Source organism: Bactrocera tryoni, unplaced genomic scaffold, assembly GCF_016617805.1.
Source record: "Bactrocera tryoni isolate S06 unplaced genomic scaffold, CSIRO_BtryS06_freeze2 scaffold_25, whole genome shotgun sequence".
NCBI lineage: Eukaryota > Metazoa > Arthropoda > Insecta > Diptera > Tephritidae > Bactrocera > Bactrocera tryoni.
This window is the reverse complement of record NW_024395977.1, coordinates 18,313,396-18,318,197: the sequence shown is the minus strand read 5'-3', so window position 1 is coordinate 18,318,197 and position 4,802 is coordinate 18,313,396. Positions and strand designations below refer to the sequence as shown.

The 4,802-nt window shown below is 43.1% G+C and overlaps 1 pseudogene; it reads left to right on the top strand.

Annotated features, from left to right (window-relative positions):
* The first annotated feature begins 454 nt into the window (after window positions 1-454).
* On the top strand, window positions 455-657 carry LOC120781015 (annotated as a pseudogene).
* The last annotated feature ends 4,145 nt before the right edge of the window (window positions 658-4,802 follow it).

Here is a 4,802-nt window from a genome sequence, read left to right as displayed (position 1 = left end):
AGCGAAGCGGTGACAATCGGCGATCGTTTGTTCTTTTCTTTCGACACAGCTCGGCTTTTCTACCAACAACACAATGTTGCCATGCTTATGCTGTTGTTGTTTTTGTAGAACAATGTTTCAATTTTTGTTTGGTGACATATTCAGTTAAAAATAAATTCTGTTGGGATTCGAACCTACGTGCTCGTCGTAGCTTTCCAAGCGCTTACCACCAACACCACCATTGACACTTGAATTGCGTTGTCCTAATTATGGTTTTTTATGCATGAAAGAAATATACAATGGATCGCCGATTGTTACCTCTTTCCTTGCTGCTGCTGCGCATATGTATGTTTGTATGCTTGTGCATTATTGAAGTTATGCTTCTTTTTCTTTCGTTTGTCTTTCATTTCTGCGAATTCTCAACTATTTTGCGTATATTTTGGTTGAAATACTCTGCGTTAGCCGTTGAAAAATTAAGGCTATACTTTACAGGATCATTTCTGTAGTTAGTCTTCATTTAAATTTTTTGGAAATGGACCCGCGATGACGAGGTACAGCGTTTTATCTGACAGCGTGAGGTTTATGAACTTCATTTCTAATATTGTGTTGTGGCATATTAGAATTGATGTTTTTTCGAAAATCGCTCGCTTACAACGGATAAAACGACTTCTGAGTGGTGATTTTAATGAATAAATTCCAAGGTTTTACGCAAAAATAATGCGGTCAATAAGTACAGTACGCTTATGTATGCTTGCACATTATTTTTCTTTCGTTTGGCTTTAATTTTTGCGAATCCTCAACTATTTTATGTGACTTTATTTCTTTCGTCTCTCTTCTTTTTGTGCGAATTCTTTGAATTTCTGAACGCGCACATGCGTATACATACATTCATATGATCATGTGCAGATACACAAGATAGGATAGAAAGATGTATGCCTTTTAACATCGTATACTATACTAATAAATATTTTTCGTACTAATAGAAATTAAATTTATCACAGCAATATTATGTATATGTATATTAGGTATATTGCTGTGATACATTTAATTTATATTAGTAAGAAAAGTATTTATTAGTATAGTATTACGATGTTAAAATGAAAAAATTAAAAACTAAGTCCGTCGAGATTCGAACCTGCGTTCACGTCACAATATGCTTACCACCAACACCGCTATTGACACTTTCTTGGCGTTGTCTTAAGTATGGTTTGGTTATGCATGTAAGAAATATACGATGGTTCAAATAATTTTGTTTAAGTATAGAAATATGCTTTTGTAGAACATTTGCTTTCGCAAACATACAGACAAATGTGCAAACGACATAATATATGTATGATTGTTTCGCATTTTGCTTCTACGCCGGTCAAATTTCTATACAAAAATCTACTGAAATGCATGAGAAAATAAAATGGACAACTAGGGCAAATAATTTAAAAAATAATTTATTGATAATTAAATATAAATAAAAACATGCAAATTTACTTAAATTTATTTAAATTTATTAAAAACTTATTTAAATTTATTAAGAAACTTATTTAAATTTATTGAAAAACTGCAAAGAAAAATAAAAAGATTACTTGGGCCCAGTTTTGTGCGCAATACAAATGCAACGTTTTTTGTTTTTTTTTTTAAGAGATGTGGGGGGGGAAATCTTCTAAAGACACCCTGGCGGGTAGTGTCGGATTCGCTTGATGCGCCTACCGACTAAAACCCCCCACACTGGTTGCCAACCATATGGTTATGAACCTAGAAGATAAATTGCGGAGAAGGAGGAAGATTCAGTTGCGAGCGGTGGTGGCCCTCAAAAGAATCTGACGCTAATAAGCGAAGCTCGAGGTTTTGGTTAGGTGGGAGCGGAAGGATTTGTCAGGATACATGGCCTTCTGAAACGGTCGGTTTTCTTGCACCTGAGAGTGGCAAGACAGTTGATGCTGGGGTTTGCGTGGGATGCAACTGACGCCCGGAGATTTGCAGCGTAAGAAATAGCTGCCGATTGAATGGAAGGGAGATTTGTTTCCACTAGGATCTGTGTGTTTCTAACATACCACGGGAAACTAAGGGCTGATCTGAGTAGAGGCATGTATGTGGATTGAAGCCTGGACAGTTGTCTGGGTGAGGCAGAGCCCCAAATAGGGATGGCGTAGGAGCAGATGCTTCTAATGATGGCATTAAAAGCTCGCTTTTTGGTGCTTTGTGAAACCTTTTTATTGGTGAAAAAGGGTTTTAATGCGCCGAAGGCGCCATTGGCTTTACCTCGAACTGCTGAGATTTGTTTCGTCCAGGTTAGCCGCCTGTCGAAAACAACACCGAGGTATTTCGCGGAAGGGCTCCGTTTGATGGGGAACCTATTTACGAAGATTTTTGGTGGAATGCGTTTCCTCCGTGAAAAGAATATTGCCTCTGATTTGGTTGTGTTGATGTCGAATCTCCCCAACTAGTACCAGTCGAGGACGGTGGGGATGAATTTATTGAGGGCGGATGTGCTGAAGTTAATTGTACGGGAGGCGTACAAGAAGGCGACATCATCCGCATATTGTGCTGTGAGGATTTTCTCCTCGGCTGGGATGTCGTAACAATAAATGTTGAACAGCACTGGGGAGAGTTTGGACCCTGAGGAACTCCCGCCGTGATCGGGTGAGCTTCGGAGAGCTCACCATTCACACTAGCAGTGATTTGCCGGTCAGACAAGAAGGATTTAACTAAGCCAATGAGGTATTGTGGGAAATTTAGTTTTATAAGCTTGTAAATAAGCCCATCATGCCAGACCCGATCGAATGCTTGTTTACAGTCAAGCAGGAGCATAGGGATGTGTTTTCCTTTGTTGAGGTTGTTAGCGACAAATTCGGAGACCCGCAGAAGGTGGTGTGCGGTGCCGTGTTGCTTTCGAAACCCATGTTGGAAGTCGGGAAGAATTTTCTTTTCCGAAACAAATTTCTCCAGTCGGGAAAGAATTATGCTTTCGGCTACTTTGCTGAGGGTGCAGAGTAGGCTGATGGGGCGATGGTTTGCCGGATCGCTTAGAGGTTTTCCCTGTTTGGGAAGAAAGACGACTGTGGCGGCTTTCCAGGCCGGGGGAAAATATTGGAAGCGCATCATCGCGTTTATGATGTTGTTTATGGCAACAAGGTGTTTCCGCGGTAAGATTTTCAAGACGCCGTTACCGATACTGTCGTGGCCTGGAGCTTTCCGGTTTTTGAGGGAGCGGATAGCCTCGGAGACTTCTTTGCGGGAGGTGGGCTAAAACTCGACCGTCTGGAAGGTTGTGCTCCGGACAGTTGCTGACACTTCTTCGTGAAAAGAAGAGAATTTTTGGAGGCTTGGAAAGGGGGAGCATTGGTTTTTTAGGGATTGAGCAAAGACGTTGGCTTTGTCCTTGTCTTGTGGATAAGAGATCCCGTCTTTAATTAGGGCGGGGAGGTGAAGTTTACGATTTCTTAAGGATCTGATTACCTTCCAGCAACTTTTAGGGTGCTGTTCGGCTTCAGCGATGTAGGAGTTGAAGTCTTCAGAACTTCTTTGGAGGAGGAGAACCTTTAATTCCCTTTGAGTGGAATTTAAAGTTTGGCGTAGCGGGGGGAGTCTGTGCTTTTGCCAGAGTTTGCGGATTTTGTTTTTCCTGGCGATGAGTGCTCGGATACGTAGGGGAAGATTATTTGGGTTTGTGGTAGCTTCTATTGAGGAGGTGGCTGAGGTTATTGAGCTTTGGATTTCCTCCGTTAGACTTGCGACCGCCTTATCAAGATCAGCTATGGAGTTGATTTGGGTGCAAGTGAAAGCGGAAGTTTCCAACAAGAATTTCAGGTGGAGGAAATCGGTTTTGGTTTTTAACCGAGGGGAAAGTTGAGGGCGATTCGCGAGCTCCAGGTAGACCGGGGAGTGGTCTGAACTGAGCTCCGGGAGAGTCCAGGGATCTCTGTTGAGGGTCACGTTTTTTGTGAGGAATAAGTCCAGGGTGCTTGCTTGGAACCTGGGATTTGTAGGGTGGTAGGTCGGTTCGGAGGGAGCTTCGATGTTGTGTTGGAGAAACATTCTCCAAAGGGTTAATCCATTAGTATTATTCATAGAACGATTCCAAATCCTATATTTAGAATTGAAATCGCCTGCGATAATGGTAGGGGTGGAGGAGTTGAAGAGGGATGAAATGTTGAGAGGGCTTTTGTCAGGAGGGATATAGAGAGTGATGATCCTGTGCCTGTGTGAATTGAGAAATACATCAATTCCTACAGCCTCGAGTGTTGAGGGGCCAGTGTTGGCAGCTAGGTGGTGGATAGAGTTCTTCACACAGATGGCGACACCGCCCCCTTTGGAATCTGGGCGGTCGTTTCTGTAGATTGTGAAGTTCGGGATATAAAGGGATTTTTTGGAGTTTCGGTGATGCAAACGACATCAATGGATTTGTCTTCATTAGCTGGATCAGTTCGATCCTTTTGGAAGTGCAAAGCCCGTTGGCGTTCCAGTTTAGGATTATCAGGCCACGGTTAGTTCCTGAAGACGGTGGACAGGAAGTCCCGAAAAAGCTTCTCTAAGTGAGCAATATTTGGGACAGGATTGGGCGTTGTGTTTTTGGTTGCGTTTTTGGCAACCTCTGCGTATGAGCGAGTGGGCCCTTGTGCTCGTGGTTGGGGTTGAGATGGTGGTGTGGTCTGTGCCGCGGGGCGGGTAGCTCTTTGTGGGAGAGCCTTGGTAGTCTTTTGGGCCTTTTTTGGAGGTCCGGGTTGGTGTTTTTGGGGGGCTTTAGGGCAACCCCGATAGGTGGCGCGATGAGGGCCCTTGCAGTGAATGCAGGTGGGCTTCGCGATTTTCTGCTCTTTGAGAGCGCAGGA